Consider the following 18,350-nt stretch of genomic DNA (forward strand, 5'->3'; position numbering starts at 1 on the left):
CTGACTTGGACCTTCTTAGAACTTTTCAAAACATGCATTCACATATCATAAGCTTACAAAGAATGAGAATGCCTCTACATTTTTTTATTGTTAGATTCAAAGGTTAGGGAAAATCTTGCCTCCATACATCCGGTGCATCCATGACTATTGTAGGGGAATTGAAACCATTAGTCTGTATGAAGAAGCGGCTGTTGGCATGGAAGAATTGTCTACAATCATACTTGAGTTGGTCAGTGTTCCTAGTTAGATGCTTGAAACCGTAAGATGATTTTATTGTTTCTCCTACGGGATGCACTTTCCCATGTTCATGTTCCTGCTTGCATAGTTGCAGGTGCTGGGATTTGGGTTGCTGGTGTCCAACAGCTAGTGATGTGTGATATTTCACATATATCATCTCGATGAAAGTTTATTTGTTTTCTGATAACAAAGCATATTTTTATTTTCACTATGCTATGGTTCTTTCCTTCTATTTCTCTATTGCTGCATACTACAAGCTCTCCTTTATCATTCATTAGACTTTTCTTAGTCCACAAATGATGGTGAACATGCTTGTTATTGGTTAGTCTTGCATCTCCTCACAATTCTGCAACCAGATGTCACGTGCATCATATTTCATGAACCAAATGAACTGAGCTCTCAGTTCATTTTATTCAGATAAAGCTTTGATTTTGAAAGAGGTGCTCTACATTTTGGGTATTCCAATGCAGAATTTTAAGCTGCCTTTTCTGTTGTTTTGTAAGTCAAATTTCAGGATGAGCAAGTTGTAGTTGAATCTCTTCATCTCTGTTTCTTTCAGGTATTAACCTCTTCGAACATCCAAAATGATGACAGGCTTTGGTGCAAAGGTAACGTTGGTCTATTGTGACCTGGGTGTCATGGCTTGAAATATAGAAACAGTTGTGGCGTGTAGGACATCTAACCCTCCTAGATGTCACAATGGCAGGAGTTTGTACACTAATGCCCTTGTTTATCTCAAACATCCAAACTCTGTTTACTTGATAGATATGTATGCCTTTGGGGTAATTTTTAGGATAGTATCACAAATTTACCTAAGTATCCTATTTTATAAAATCAAAATGCTTTGATACATTGGATATGTTTGATATACCTTCAACATACTCAAAAATGGAGGAAGGACTTATTTAATTTATTATATTTTTATGTTTGCTAATATTTGATGGTAAATGGTTTTTTCAGAAAAAAAAAAAATGGTCCTCATCAGTTTCATTTAAAGAAGCAAAATTGTACATCTGGTCCGGATAGGGATGAAAACACAAAATAAAAATTACAACAAGAAGATGAAGAAGGGTGTGAGGAGGGGATGGATGGAAGAGGATAGAGCTGTCCAATTCTTATCCGAAAGGTTATCAGAACCTAAAGTTTCACCCTTCCTGGCTACGTAGATCGTGCTCAAAAATAAATGCCCATCACCAGACCCTTTCCAAGTGCAACTTATTCTTACCCAGCCAGCGGCCTGCTGGCCCCCTGCCCGGTCCACCATGGATCGGGTGGTCCACGCGCGGCCTGTGGACCACGTTGGCATTTTCCACGCATTTCTCGCGGTCCACGGTACTATTCCGTGGACGGAGCGCGATCCACGGCCCAGGTGGCTCCCGGTCATGATCCGACGGTCTGAGATGCTGATTTGGTTGTTTAGACTCTTAATCTAATTAGATTAGGTTAAACTCTGTTTAAGCCTTTAAAAAGGCCTGTGACGAAACAGAGGAGTGTGTGGTTCGTTTCCTCGCCGCCGTACGAACCCGAGAAGAGAGAGAGGGGCGAGAGCGCTGTGAGAGAAGGAGCAGGAGCTCCTGGACAGCGGTCGCCAGGCTCTTCAGGGGTTCGGGGGGTCTCCAAGAGAGAGAGAGCTTTTGTGAGGGGAACTTCAGATGAGAGAGAATTGGGTGTACAAGGATTGAGGGTGAGGTCTCTCTTGTAAAATTTTCTTTCATAGTGAGTTGCATGCCCCGTAGAGGCGAGCCCTTTTGGGCTGATCCACGTATTTGATTTTTTTCCTTTTGTTTTGTTTTCTTTCTTCCTGCTGCATCGCGTGGTACTGGAAAGATCTTGGGAGGTGGTGTCCTGGCCAGACATCCACCCAACAAGTGGTATCAGAGCAAGGCGGTACAAGGACGCAGATTGCAGTGGTGGTGAGCAAGACTGAAGATGGAGAAACAGGAACAATCAAGATGGAGATCAACAAGTTCGATGGTAAGAGCAATTTCTCCTTGTGGCAGGCAAGGGTGAAGGACGTGCTCATCCAACAAGGGTTGATCGAAGCTCTCTTGTGCGATGAGAAGCCGACCACCATGGAGGTGCGGGATTGGAAACGGCTACAGATGCAGGCGGTGAGTACCATCCACATGTACCTGGGGATGAGGTGGTAATCCATGTGCTGAGCGAGACTTCCCCGACGGTGCTGTGGTCGAAGCTCGAGGAGTTGTACATGGTGAAGTCTCTCACCAACACTCTTTCCCTGGAGGCAATTTTACCAACTGCGGATGACTGAGGGACAGAGCGTGCAGGAGCATTGAGCCACTTCAGAAGATCCTCACCGACCTTCTCAGCGTTGGCGAGAACGTTGAGGAGAAGACCAGGGCGCTGGTTTTGCTGGCGTCGCTTCCCTCTTCGTATGAGTCCTTGGTGACTGCTCTTCTAGTGGGGAAGAGCACTATCAAGATGGACGAGGTCACCGGCGGCGATACTCCAGAATGAGGTTCTCAGGCGGGAGAATCCAGCTTCGAGCTCAGGTGGCAGTAGCTCAGCTTGGTGGCTTCTGGAGGAGCAGGAGGTGGTAGACGGAGCGACAGGAGATCGCAACGAGGGCGGTCCAAGTCCAGGAGGGACTTGAGCAAAACCAGGTGTTACCGGTGTGAGGAGTTGGGGCATCTAGCTAGAGATTGCCCTCAACTGAAAAATCGGACGGTGGCTGCTGTAGCGACGGCCGGCAGCGATTCAGATGGAGATGTCCTGGAATATCTGACGAGATATCTACTTCTTCCCAGCAGTGGATATTAGATTCTGCATGCCCCTATCATGTGTGTTGCAGAGAGGAGCAGTTTGACTCTCTGGAGAACAGTGAGAGCACTGTATATCTGCGGATGGATCGAGCTGTGCGATCAGAGGCATGGGACGGTCAGCTGGAGGACACATGATGGTGCAGTGAGGAGATTGGGGAGGTCCGATACATACCTGATTTCAGGCGGAATCTTATCTCACTTAGCAGACTGGATTCGAGAGGCTACAGGACGGTAGCTGGTGGAGGATCCTGAGGGTGCTACGCGGCGATAGGATTGTGCTGGAGGGGAGAAGGGGAGCAGAGGACATTATTACCTGGCAGGGAGCCAGTGTGAGGTGGAGCTTCGGAAGCCAGGTGGAGCCCAGAGCGAGGTGGAGTCCAGGAGGCGGATCGGCACGAGACAAAGGACTCGGGAGGACGAGAGCGACGTCGCAAGGTAAGATTCCTATTGCCGCAGGATGATGCCCGAGCAGATCTCAGGTCAGGAGGAGCACAGCATACGACGAGATGGGATCGAGCAGCCTGGCTCGACTCCCATGTTTGTCCATCCATGATCAGCAGGCGATTGCCCCAGGACATGAGGGCGAGGAGATCCAAAGCTCTCGGAGTTTGGAGGAGGCCGAATATCGAGTCGAGATGGAGATTGTTAGAATTTGACGCCTCGAGATTTAGCCCACATTGAGCCCACACGAGGTTCACGGCAAAAACGGAGTCCAACGAGACCAAGATCAGCTAAATCGGAGCTCGGATGGAGGAGATACGAGCTTTGAAATCGGTACGAGAATCGAGGCGGTGGAGGACCGCCGGCGACCGGCGGCGGGGGCAGCGGTGCGGCCGCAGGCGGCGGCGCGCGGACGCGCGACCCAGGCGGCGCGCGCCGCGGGCCGGCCCAGGCCAGCGGCCTGCTGGCCCCTTGCCCCGGCCACCATGGATCGGGTGGTCCACGGCGCGGCCTGTAGACCGCGTGGGCGTTTCCCACGCATTTCTCGCGGTCCATGGCACTATTCCGTGGACCGGAGCGCGATCCAACGGCCCAGGTGGCTCCGGTCTTATCCGACGGTCTGAGATGCTGATTTGGCTTGTTTAGGACTCTTAAACCTAATAGATTAGGTTTAAACTCTGTTTATGCCTTTAAAAAGGCCTGTGACGAAACAGAGGTGAGTGGTTCATTTTCTCACCGCCGTACGAACCAAGAAGAGAGAGGGGGCGAGAGCGCTGTGAAGAAGGAGCAGAAGACTCGTGGACAGCGGTCGCCAGGCTCTTCAGAGGTTCAGGGGGTCTCTAAGAGAGAGAGAGCTTTTGTGAGGGGAACTTCAGATGAGAGAGAATTGGGTGTACAAGGGTTGAGGGTGAGGTCTCCTCTTGTAAAATTTTCTTTTCATAGTGAAGTTTGCATGCCCCGTGGAGGCGAGCCCTTTTGTGACTGATCCACGTATTTTGATTATTTTCCTTTTGTTTTGTTTCTTTTTCTTCCTGCTGCATCGCGTGGTACTGAAAAGATCTTGGAAGGTGGTATCCTGACCAGACATCCATCCCAATAGATATGAATAAGATAGTCATAATGTATCCTATTTGTGAGATTCAGTGTCATCGTCATCTCATTTCTATGCCCATGCTTCACCATTAAGCATTATAAAGGGGGAAAAATGGCAAAAAGGCGGAGTAGGAAGGAGAGGAGCATGAATGTTAAACAGACCGGCTTGCCAGTCTTAAACAGCCCTTGACGGAGGAACAGAACCGTGGACCCTTGTAACGGTTTCCGAGCATCCATGCGTTTCCAACGGAAAGTGAAATGTTTAAGCGGTTCTTCTTCCTACGAGAATACTCCTTGGTTGGAAGAGAAGGATAAGAAAGAAAAGGGAAGAGTGAAAGAAAAAGTTATAATTTTTTTTTGATTGAATATTTTTTTATAAAAAAAATAAAAAAATAAAGAAAAATGAAGAGAATATAAATTTCATCAAATTATAATTTTTTTCTTCCAAATGAAGTGGAATTGAAGAGAAAGAAATTGAGAATTAATGAATTTTTTTATAATTTTTATATTATCTTTTAATGATAAAGAATAAAATTAATATTATTTCAATTCTAAGACTTATTTCAAACATCCCACCTATCCTATCCAATTGAGACTCCTATGGAGAGAAAAATCAACGAAAACAAAAAAAACTAGAAAAAAATAAAAAATAAAATTTTTTCTTGATTCTTTTCTCGAGTTTATTGAGTTTCTCTCAAGATATAATAGTAAAACAAGATTGTAATATTTTTTTTTTTCTTTCTTCTTACTTCCAATCAAAAAGAGAAGAAATTACTTCCTTTTCTTTCTTTAAAGCTTCCGGTCAAGGAGAAAGAGATATACTTACTTTCTTTTCTTTCTCTCCTTACTAATATTTTATTTTCTTTTTTTTCTTCTCCAAATTTCAATCAAGACGTTAAGGTTGCTTGACGGAAGGGGGAGGCCACCGCTCTTAATTGTTGGCTGGTCATGGGACAAAAACAATCTCTATATCCCATACCATCTCATATCGAACGGCATGAAATATATCGTATCATACCAATGCCATACTCATACATCGAATAGATTCATATCGATATAGATATATCATATTATATGGTGTACCAATATTATAATGAAATTTTATCAATGTGAAGTCTAATATCGAGGTGATGAACCTTAATCTATATCAATTGAACTATCTAGCTAGGTAATGGAGACAGCACGTTCATTTCCCTGATCAACTCTTCCTTCTCTCACGTGCGTCTTTTGATGTAGAGTAATGCTATGGGGCCCCATTATGTGCGTACGAACAATTTGTCCATCATGTAGCGGTCAAGAAGTGAGGAGGCTCATGAAGTTTGTTGCCAAATATAAAAGATTGGTCGGTCTACAGAATTGTCAAGTTACTAGTGATGAGCTCTACAAATTTTTCATATGCACATAACATGCGCCCAGAAGAATTTTCTTTTATATTGCAGATGCTAGGAAATAGCAATAGCTTTATATTACCAACTACTAAGATGTATAAATATTTAATTTCATAATTAATGACAAGATTAAATATTGGAGTGAGTGGGCCTTATTAATATCTGTTGGGATATACCGACTGACCTCTGTACGCCGACTTACCCTCGGACCGGTCCGACCGACGTCCGACTCTACCGACCGGACCGACGGACAACTCCGATGATGACTGCCGATGATATCCGGCCGAAGATATGTCGGCCGAACAGACTCATACTATTCCCGACCGACCAAGCGGCCGAGCCTAAATCACCGACTCACTATCGGGGGTGGCAGCCGACGTCCGACCTCCGCAAGGCACCAGACCAGCTGACGGTGTCTCCGGATCATCACCCGATGTTCCGGCAGCCGATTGCCGACATATAGTCGACCAGCCCACCCAAACGCCGTACGACCGCTATGGACAGTTGTCCTGTCAGGAACATGCGGTATGGCCGTCCTGAGGCATTGTCCTGCCAAGGATATGGATTAATCCTAATGACTTGACAGCCCACGGTGATTTGACAGCCCCCGACGATTTGACAACTCTCCAGTTATCTGCACCATTAATGACGGGACCATACCGCATCCTACTATAAAACGGGATAAGGCAACAGTCTTAGTAAGTTTTCTCAAGTTTAAGCAAGCTTTCTCAAGCTCTCTGAAGCACTCCTAAGCTCTTGAGCTCTCTCTATCTCTCCCGCTGAGCTCCTGATTTTCACTGTTGCCTAGTCTCCTCTCTGACTTGACTGTCGAAGGGTCCCCGTCGGAGGCATCTCCGATCTGTGAGGACTTTTTCTTGCAGGTGCGTGACACCGACGATCGGGCGATGGGGGGATTGGCCGCAACAGATTTTGGCACGTCAGGTAGGGGGCTTTCGACAGAGGTAAGCCAGTGAGCTCCACAGAGCTTGAAGAAACCTCTCGAGATGACGAAAATCTGGGCTCAGCAATCAAGAGCTATCGGGTCGACGAGGCGCTCTTCCCATCGGGAAGAGGCCCCTCCTTCACCTTCCATGACGGAACCCAGCTCTCCGTATCCGGTGGTAACTACGGAGGCGCAAATCACGGCGATCGTGCGGCAAATGATCGTTCTGACGGACGCGGTCAAAAACCTTCAACAGCAACCGACTCAGTTGCAGCAACCGCCAGCAGAACAACCGGCGGCGTACCCTATGCCGTCCAGAAGCAGCCGCCAACGTCTGCGTCAACCTCCGTCTCTTCCTCAAGAGCAGCCGTCTTAGCACTCCCACCGAGAAGGGGCAAGGCGGCCACGGTGCGACACCCACCGGTCTCGACGCCCTTCTCCTTCCCAGCTGGAGCGGGAAAGGAAGGAAAAGCGGCCACAGACACTGTCTACCTCACTCTCAAGTTCGTCAGGAGGATCGACCCCTGGGGTTTCACAACACCGACGGTTGAACGACTTCGAACGTAAGTTCGAAGAAATTGACCGTCGGCTTGCCAAACTCCAGACAGATGGTCAGAAGTCTTCGAATCACGTCGACTTTCGGACCACCCAACCTCTCTCCCAATTTATTCTCGACGAACCGATCCCTAGTCGGTTCAAGATGCCCCACGTGAAGCCTTACGATGGCTCCACCGATCCAGTTGACCATCTGGAGAGCTACAAGGCTCTCATGATAATTCAAGGGGCAACCGATGCTCTCCTCTGCATCGACTTCCCCGCCACGCTCTGTAAAGTTGCCAGGGTCTGGTACTCCGACCTCTACTCAGGAAGTATCCACTCCTTCGGGCAACTCGAGCATTCTTTCGTGGCCCATTTCAGCATCAGTCGGAAACCACCACGAACCTCGAACAGCCTTTTCTCCCTCAAACAAGAAGAAAATGAGACGCTCTGACACTTTGAGGCCCGATTTAACGTGGCCACACATGAGGTCCGAGATTTCAACGAGGACATGGCTATCTCGGCCATGAAGAGGGGGCAAAGGGGATTTCGGTTCACGTATTCTTTGGACAAGACCCTCCCCCGGACGTATGCCGAATTGCTGGAGCGCGCATACAAATACATGCACGCAGATGAAGGAGCTTCTGATCGGTGCCTGGCCGAGGGCACGGGCCAGAAGGAGGAGCGAAAGAAAAATTGGGCTCCTGCTGAACCCAGCAGGCCCCACCGATAGACGGGTCTCACCCCGACGATGGAGTCCGAGACCGATGCATCGCAAGTATGATTCCTGCACCCCTCTCTCTGCTCCTCGTGCGTAGATCCTGATAGCGAAATATCTACGACGGCCTCAACCTCTGAAGGCAAAAGGGTCTCGACCAACGTGGCTCGATCGCCGAATCTATGGCTTAATCATCGATCGCCGAATCGATGGCTCAATCGCTGATCGTCGAATCTACGGCTCGATCGTCGATCGCCGAACCAACGGCCTCGACCTCTGAAGGCAAAAGGGCCTCGACCAACGCAGCTCGACCACCGAATCTATGGCTTGATTGCAGATCGTCGAACTGATGGCTCGACTGCCGAATCTGCGGCTTGATCGCCGATCGTCGAACCAGCGGCTCGACCGTCGAATCTATGGCTCGATCGTCGAATCTATGTCGAATCTACGTCTCCTTCACCGAATCTACGGCTCCATCACCGAATCTAAAATGGCCTCGGCCTCTGAAGGCAAAGGGCATCGACCAACGTGGCTGGCTAACTTGCCAACTTAGCTTCGACTAAGAAGAACAAAACGTCAAGACAACCGCGATCGCACTCGTGACATACCGACTTGGTCACGATCGATCGGAGGATATTCGGCTTGCCACCGTTTATCATACGTTCCGACGTGCTACGTCCGATCAGAGGTCGGACAATGGATATTCGACTTGTCATCGTTATCCTATCCGAATACGTCGGACATTACTCGGCTATCGGACTCTACGGAATGATCGCATCGACGAGCTACGTTTGGTGATTGACCGACACTCGGCCTGACGTACACGCCCGACCAAGGTCCGGGCGGCGGACACTCGACCTTCGGATCCTACGCTATTTGTATGATGGTTGGGACGTCGGCCTGCGATCGAGGCTTGCACTGCCCTTGGCACGGCGCACGCTACTGACTACTTTGATCGGCTATGATCCTATCGAACATCCTAACGAGGTATGTCGGAGCTACGACCTATACTCTCAGGGATGGCTCGACAAATCAAACATATTAAACCACATGCGGGGAAAAGTGTGAAAAGTCTTTGATTTTATTAAGTTGAAATGACTTACAAAGTTGGGCCGAAGTCCGATCACGGATATCAAAGACAAAACAAAAGCAAAAGTATGCAAAGATAACTGGACGGACACTCTGACTATTCGTCGGAGTCGACTTCTTACATCGGGGAGAGTTCGGGAGCAACCGACGTGCCCGCTCGAGTTGGGGATGGACCGGAGGTTGGAGCCGCCTCACCTTCGGTAATTCATCCCGTCGACAGTGGGTCGGCCTCCTCCTCTGCTGCTTGGTCCTCCGACCCTGGAGGGACGATGCCGCTCAGGTCAAGCTCCGAGTGCAGACTCTGAATCGCATCTCGGGCATCCTCGTACCCCACCCGATAGGAGGCGAAGCCGCTCTCGAGAAGCTCCTCCCGATACTTGTCCGAGCCATGGAAGTCCTCCACCGCCCGACTCAGCACCACCTTGGTCGACTTCGCCTCCGCCTTCGCTATGTCAGTATCAGCTTGGGCAGAGGACAAGTTCTCCTCGACCTTAGTCAGGCTCTCCAGGCTAACCCGAAGCTGATCACGCTCGGCCTCGAGCTCCCTGACGCAGCCATCCCGCTCATACCGCAGTCGGTGAATGGAGCGGGTCTTGCACTGGATCTGCTCGTGAGCCGACTGAAGTTCGGCCTCCGAGGTGGCTAGGCCGTTGGTGAGTCGGGAGATCTCCTCCTCGAGCCTAGCCTCACGGTAAACCGACAACTTCAGCTGGTCCACCGGCATCGCCTTCTCAGTTTCGGCCTGACTCTTCCAGGCCACCCGGACGTCGCCGAACCTTCGGTACCCGACCTCTAGCTCGGACATGCTGTAGATCAGCTGCAAATAGAAAGCCGGTCGTCAGAAAAATGAAATGATAAAAATAACTATGAAGGGGAAAGGAAAAGAAGAAGAGCTCACCTGGATCATGATCGGGCAAAAGAAAGAAAGCATGTCGGACACCGGTCGGTCCTTCAAGAGCTCCTGGTCGGCCGGGAGAATGGTTGCCTGACACAACCTCCTAGCCAAATTATGGTTGGCCAGGGCCGACGCTCCTTTGGGAACCTGAACGTCGGACGACGCGATGCGGCCCGCCAACCTTGTGTCATCCGCCGGCGCCATCGGTGCCTTCCCCCGGTCGGTCGCCCAGGCTCGGAGGTCGGAGAGAGATGGGAAGCTCGAGCTCGACCGGGTCCCTCACGAGGGTGTGACGGGGGCCACCGTGGGTCGTTTGAGCTCACGTACTTTGGCTCAAACCTCTTCCGTGGGTGGGGGAGCTGACACTCCTTCGGCTGCTTCCTCAGCTGCCCCTTCCTCGGACGGTGCCTTGGGTGGCACCGCCGATGCTGACAGGGCGATGACCAGCTCGTAGTTCGACGCACATTCGGTGTCGGGCTGCGCTGCCACCGTCGCAATATCGGTCGGCGATGATATTTGAGGCCTCTTGGGAGGCCGCGAAGGTCCGACCCCAGGCACCGGTCTCTTCCTCACCGCATGTTGTTGAATGTCGGTATCTGTCAGCCTCACTCTCGATGGCATGCCTGCAATTTCAACAAAGGATTAGCACAAGTCTGAAGACAGATAAAAAAGATAAAAAACGGCCGACAGATCGAACTATACCTAGATAGAAAATCGAACTCAGGTCAGCGTCGTACAGAGCTTGCTCGGTGATGAGCTCCCTCTGCTTCGGCACCGACACATCCTTCAGTCGATGAAAATCCTCTCAGTCTCCAGCCTCCACCCGATTGTTTTCGTTCGGTTGAGTCCGAGGGTCACCCCAGTGGAAAGGAAACCCCCAAGGTAGCGAAGAGAAAGTAAAAAAAAATTGGTTCTTCCATCCGTGGATCGACGATGGAAGACCGGTAATGAACGAAAGACCCTTTTGGAGATTGAAGAACCACCACCCTCAGACTTTCGGATGGGGTCGGAGGATGAAGAATGCCCGGAAGAGAGAGATACGAAGATAGGTCGGCAAAAGCTGACACAACAGAGCAAAACTGATTATCAACCGAACTGAGTTCGGCGCCAGTTGCATCGGGCAAAGCCCGTAATAATCCAAGACGTTCCGGACGAACTTTGGAATCGGGAAGCGAAGACCTGTCCGAAGGTCCTCGACATAAAAGGCCACCTGGCCCGGAGGCGGGTTGTTAACCCGACCCTCAGCTCCAGGGGCGAAGAGTTCGAACTGCTCTGAGATACCGTACTGCTCCCTGAGCCGTTCGACGTTTGCCTCCGAAAGTGAAGATACCTCCACCTCAGGGGTCGATCGAAAATCGTCGGTCAGGTTCCCCGACTGACTTCCTCATGGAGAGGTTCTAGCCATAGCGCTAGCCCCAAAAAGGAGAACACAGAGAAAAATGCCAAAGGAAAAGGGATGCAAGGAGACAAGAATGGAAAGAACTTCGGAAAGAGCTTTCAAAGGAAGAGGACGGAAGCAACTATCTGGAACTGGGGGACAATTCGACAGGGCCTCAGCGCCAGGAGCAGATTTGCAGCAGAAAGTAAAGTTTTGGATGTAAGTGGCCGCATATATATAAGGCTCTTCGACGGTCGAGATGAAAGCACGCCAAATGAGGGTTTCCCGAATGTCGACACGTGGCAGCGCCTGGGCCCTTCCTCGGACTGACGGTTTGACGCACTTGTCCCCAAATCGATCCACGTCACCTCCATCCACGTGAACGGTTCCGGCCCAATAGCCCCTTAACACGTGGCAGAAAAACCACGTCTCAGAATTAATTAACCAATGGTGGTTTGCATTCCCAAGGAGATGGCGGTTCACATTTCCAAGGGGACGGCGGTTCATGTTCCCAAGGAGACGGCGGTTCGTGTTCCCAATGGGACGTCTGACACCGGATCGTTCGTTGGTACGGTCGTCAGAGTAGAAGCATGACGTGATGGAAACCACTCCTTTCATCCGAAGTCGTCGCCCACGTGGAAACGCAGGCCAACACGACATCTGACTCAGGAGTGGGGGAGGGGGGCAACTGTTGGGATATACCGACTGACCTCTATATGCCGACTTACCCTCGGACCGGTCCGACCGACGCCCGACTCTACCGATCAGACCGATAGACGACTCCGACGATGACTGCCGACGATGATTGCCGATGATGATTACCGATGATATCCGACCGAAGATATGTCGGCCGAACAGACTCATATTGTTCCCGACCGGCCAAACGGTCGAGCCCAAATCATCGACTCACTATTGGGGGTGGCAGCCGACGCCCGACCTCCGCAAGGCACCAGACTAGCCGACGGTGTCTCCGGGTCATCACCCGATGTCCCGGCAGCCGATTACCGATATATAGTCGGCCAGTCCACCCAAACGCCATACGATCGCTATGGGCAGTTGTCCTGTCAGGGACATGCGGTATGGCCGTCCTGGGACATTGTCTTGCCAAGGACATGGATTAATCCCAATGACTTAACAGCTCACGGCGATTTGACAGTCTCCGGTGATTTGACAACTCTCCAGTTGTTTGCATCATTAATGACGGGACCATACTGCATCCTACTATAAAACGGGGTAAGGCAACAGTCTTGGTAAGTTTTCTCAAGTTTAAGCAAGCTTTCTCAAGCTCTCTGAAGCGCCTCTAAGCTCTTGAGCTCTCTCTCTCTCCCGCTGAGCCCCTGATTTTTCACTGTTGTCTAGTCTCCTCTCTGACTTGACCATCGGAGGGTCTCCGTCGGAGGCATCTCCGGTCTGTAAGGACTTTTCTTGCAGATGCGTGACACCGGCGATCGGGCGACGGGGGGATTGGCCGCAACAATATCCATTTAAGAAAAGAGAGAAAATACATATCAATGGGATTGCTTTGATGTTGTTGGTGGTGCCTGGACTTGCTAAATTGTTTGGGGTTTCCTGCTTCTTTTCCTTGCTTTTTTTTTTTTTTAATTTTTAATTTTTTTTATTTATTTCATATCCAATGAAATGCATGATAGGCCCTCTAACCTTTATTTAAAAGAATACATTCCTTCTCTTCTCACAAAATGACTCTCTCTCTCTCTCTCACACACACACACACACACAGTTGGGATGTTTGCCTCTGCTTCGATCATGATTGGATGGATGGAGGACAATGCCATTGCTCTTGTGACCTAGCCATACCCACCTCTAACTTTCCTCCGCTAAGTCATACAATAGAGGAGTGAAATCCAGCATGAAGATGAACACTTATATTTCAAGCCTATGAGTATCTTATTCTTAAAAATATATCCATTAAAAATTCTGCAAATCATCTTAAAGAATATTTCAAGAGAAAGCTACCTATTTAAATGACTCATGGTGCTTCCGTCCACGTGACTAATAATGCTGGTCACGAACTTAACGGTTCAAAAAGCTTAAGCTGTTAGGTGGCAGACCAACTCATGCTAATAAATCCCTGTAGTATCACTTTTTAATAGTGGATGTGGAGCTATGATACAAAGCCATATTCTATTTTTCCGATCGTGGGGCATTACACTATCTTTTGGTGCACAGTCCCTATCAATCTCTACCAAAATAAAAATTTTTGTTATTAATTTTTTTATCAGTTTTTTTTTTAAAAAGATCTTTGATACATCGCGAGCGGTGTAGAAAATTTGACATAGAACGCACCACTTTATGTGATTGGTCCACGTAGCCACTGCTTTCTAATATACATTTAATATCTACAGTTTCATTCTTTCTTTTCGAAATTTTGTATGGCAAAAATATTCTTAATATTTAAAAAAAAATTATGACATCGTGTAACATATTATGACTCTCTATACATAGGATATCATAATATGATCCAAAAAATTATGACATCCTATGACATATTATGATATGCTGTATCAAATTATGACTTTCTGAATGCAGAATGTCATAATATGATTCAGGATGTCATAATATGACATAAGACGTTATAAAATAGAAGGAGCATTTTTGTTCAACCACTTTCTAACACACATTTAATGCTTGTAGTTCTATTTTTTTATTTAAAAATTTTGAATGATAAAAATATTTTTGTTCTTTGAAAAAAATTATGATATTCTATGATATATTATGATATCCTGTGTCAAAATTATGATTTCCTACACGCAAGATGTCATAATATAAACATAAGATGTCATATTTTTTAAAAGAGCAAAGATATTTTCATCATTCAAAATTTTTATAAGAAAGAATGATGGATATTAAATGCACGTTAAAAAAGTGATGGGTATATGGATCAATCACATAAGATAATATACTTTATATCAAATTTTTTATGTTCTCCGTGGTGCTTTTTTTTTTTTTTTTTGATTATAAGGCGGCGAGATCACACAACCATTTGGCTTTGACCGTTGTGTCTCTTTTTTTTTTTTTTTTTTTTTCGGAGTCGGAGGAGGAGCAACTCCATTGGTAGCTGAAAGGCCAAGTAAAATATCCCAGCAGAGAAGGAAAGTGATGGGACGTAGAGATTTTCATCAAAATAAAAGATTACAAGTGGAGTACTCTCGCTGCATGGGAAGGTTGAGAAAAGAAATTCTTGCCTTGCAAAGTTAAAAGAAAATTTATAATTTTCTGATTTAGCAATATTTGTACTTTGAATTGTTTTTATGAAATATCTGTTTCTTATTTTTTTATTTTAATAAACAAAAGAAGTAACTGCTTCATAGGTGATATTTCAGTGTGATTGTAACATAGGAGTACACTCTGATAACAAGCATAAAACATAGAAGATAAATACATGAACTGTACATCCCATAACTAAGAGGAGATACGGTAAAACGAGTAAACAGACATCTCACTAAAAGATTGACGGCATCCATCCAACGGTGACAACATCCTATTTATTAATAATTAGATTAAGAAGTGCTTGTTTAAGCTGTACCTCTGCTACAGCGTGGGCCCTTGTTTGATAAGTTTAGACCGCAGAAGATTTATGACCGCAGTCCACGATAAAAGTATTCAAGTTTTTTGGTAGTTAATAAAAGCAATGATGTGGGAACGTGGAATCTAGCTCTTGCTGATATAGATGAGAACAAAAATCATATGATTTTTGTTCTATAGAGGACTCCACAAGATGGAGCATTTAAATAGTAATAGCAACCTATAACCAGTCAAGTGATCAATGAGGAGATTAGATGCTTTAGTGCCTTTTCAATGATTTATTGCTGGACATTTTATGTCTACTCTCTTATCTAGTTTTGAGTTTTTCTTTTTTTTTTTAAAATCATTATTATTATTATTGTTGTTGTTATTGGGTAAATTAGAGTATTCATACCATACAACTATGAATATAATCTAAAAAAATTTAAAAAAAAATATTCAAAAAGGACATCAATAAAACAGATACATCAGTCCAGCTATATCCTCCAGAGTGATTGGCAATATAATGAGCAATCCAATCGGAGGCGCTGTTCGTCTCGAGATAAACACATCTAATGATGGCTACAAGGAAAATGATATTGAAATTTGCAACAATGATTGTTCCAGCAAATGATGGCTATTACAATAGCAAAATACCACCTAATAAGCTTTATAATTTCCTGGATTATAACTTCTCAGTTCCTGGGATTAGGAGGATTTCCAGTTCTGTGATGCCCTCAATCAAATAAGCGTATTCTTCATCTAATTAGTGAACTGGTTTGGATGACTATTTGGACCAGTCAACTGTCCTTGATGTCAACTCTAGGTTGGGTTGTTGATGAGGACATTGTTGAAGTATCTTTAAAATTTGAAGTGAAAATCTCATCCCAAGTTTCAGATCTTTAGTATAATTGGGTCGATCACTTTCCCAGAGTGATGGCAGAGTGAAAAGGCATCCTTATCCCAACAAGAAAGAGCATTTGACCATCCTATGCTATTATTGCCCGTGCATTGGGCAAGAGAAATGTCTTCCACCAAGGAAGTCAGGGCAAGGTCTAGATGTGGCAGGTCTATAGAATTTGAATGGAAACCAGCTTCTTCTATTCATGTCTCTGCTCAAATACTCCTAAGTATGCTTGCTCCAAGTCTTTAAAATCACATTCAAATGCTTCACCTTGAATAGAAGGATAGTTAAATGTTCAGAAAAAATCAAATATGAGTATGAATATAATCCAAAAAATCAGAAAAAAAGATGTTTAAAAAGGATACCGGCAAAACAGACACATCAGTCCAATTGTCTCCTCCAGAATGATTGACAATATAACTAGCACCCAGTCGATGGCATTGTTTGCCTTGTGACAAATGTGTTTAAGGTCCATGGAGGCTCACCCTACCGACAAACTCCAAATATCTCAGACCAGTGGGTTAGAGGCTATAGCTACCTTCCTTCCCTTTGCCTCTGAATCCAATCTACTACCGTCACGAGTCTCCTTTCACCACCAGCCAATCAGCCTTGAGAACCAGCCTCACAAAGGAGATGCCCTCTCAAGCGGCTCATAGCTCTATTTCGAGAATGATGGTTCCAAATAAACATACCCAACTTACCGCAATGAACCTAGAGTTAGAGTCCCTGGTAATAAATCTAGCACCACTACTACCACCAATCATACTGCCGTCAAAGTTGATCTTGAAAAAAATCGGAGATGGGACCTTCTAAGTGATAAAAACCATTCGGGATGATACAAGAGAGAAAGGGGAGTCCCAGATATTTTGACTCCTCGAGGTCCGCTCAAATGATGACACATCTACTATCTCGATGGTCTGGGATAAAGCCCTTCGAGCGTGAACCTTGCTGGCTGCCATTTTACCTCAAAGAGACATATGTTCTAGGCCAGCCATAACTTATACATGTTCTATCTCGCCAAAAGAAAATATATGCAAATTAGAAAATGTTGGCTTTTGTTAAGCACGCAAGAAAAGTATACAAGGCTCCGGAATGGATTGCATCTTTCGTACGAAAGAAGGATTACCTTTCCTTCACTCAAATTCATTGTTGGACCATCCACGGATTGCTTTGAAATATGTGAGGTAGATAAATGTAGTTTGGATCGTTTTAAAACCTATATGATTGATGATCCAATGGTGGACTCGAACGAAGGGGGACCCTTCCTTTCCATGAAAGATACAAACCTCTCCCATTAGACCTCTAAATATTGGTTTAGCGGATAGAAATTGTGTTTTTCATGCAAAAAATAGATTCATCTTTCTTCGCACGAATTCATCATTGAATTGCATAATAGTCACTTTGAGATCTATACAATCAAATAAACAAAAAAATTCAGAATGTTCTAAAATTTGTATGGAAATGGCCGGCATTGCGAAACAACGTTAATGCATCTTTCGTGGGTAAGATGCAACTTAAATCCTAATTTGGTAATATACTGGTAAACCAACTCCAGCATATGACCTCAAATTTATGAGTTGGATTAATACTGACAGCTATAATAAAAATTATTTTCTCTATAATCTGGACTTTCGATTTTTAATATTAAAAGAATGATTATCGTGGAAGCCATTCAACCTTTTAAGTATGGAAAAATAACATTGCTTTCCCCATTGCTATTTATTTAATTAAATATTATATTTTTTAGACCGCTTAATTAAATTTGAAAGAAAACTGATAGACAAAAAATAATCTTTTATTTGGAGAAACGGTTACAAACAAAAATAATAATTGCTATTTGTTACGTGATGGACTTGTAATATGTAAACAACCTGTTATAATGACTATTATTAACATACCGGGTTAGGGAGACTCAGTTGCAGTGATGATTATAATATTATAGCAGCTGTTATTTAAACCTCGCCCAACGACCTCTTGAGGCCACTTCTCCAGGCGCGCTGCTGTCCATAATTGCGATTGTGATAGGGCATTTTTATAAAAATGGAGGGAGGCTAGGAAAAGAAGAGAATGGGACACCTTTACCCTTTCATCAAAGGCACGGTGAGGATGATCGTGATGAAACACGTAGGAGAGGGAGGATGTCGTGGCAACCGTTGATCCACAATCTCCCCCAGATCTGACTGAATGAATAACCGTCCGCAACTAGTTGGACAGTTTATCCCCAACGTCACTTCACTGGGCAATTCAATGATTAAGGTCATTAGATGATTGCTGTAGTTTCTAAGGAATAAAATTTTTAGAAATAATTTTTTTACAAAAAAACTATTTATTATTTGATAATTATATTTATAAAATATTTTAAAATTTTAATCTGTATTTGATAACTAAAATAAAAAAATATTTTTGATATGATAAAATAATGA

This window comes from Elaeis guineensis, chromosome 4, assembly GCF_000442705.2.
Source record: "Elaeis guineensis isolate ETL-2024a chromosome 4, EG11, whole genome shotgun sequence".
Classification (NCBI taxonomy): domain Eukaryota; kingdom Viridiplantae; phylum Streptophyta; class Magnoliopsida; order Arecales; family Arecaceae; genus Elaeis; species Elaeis guineensis.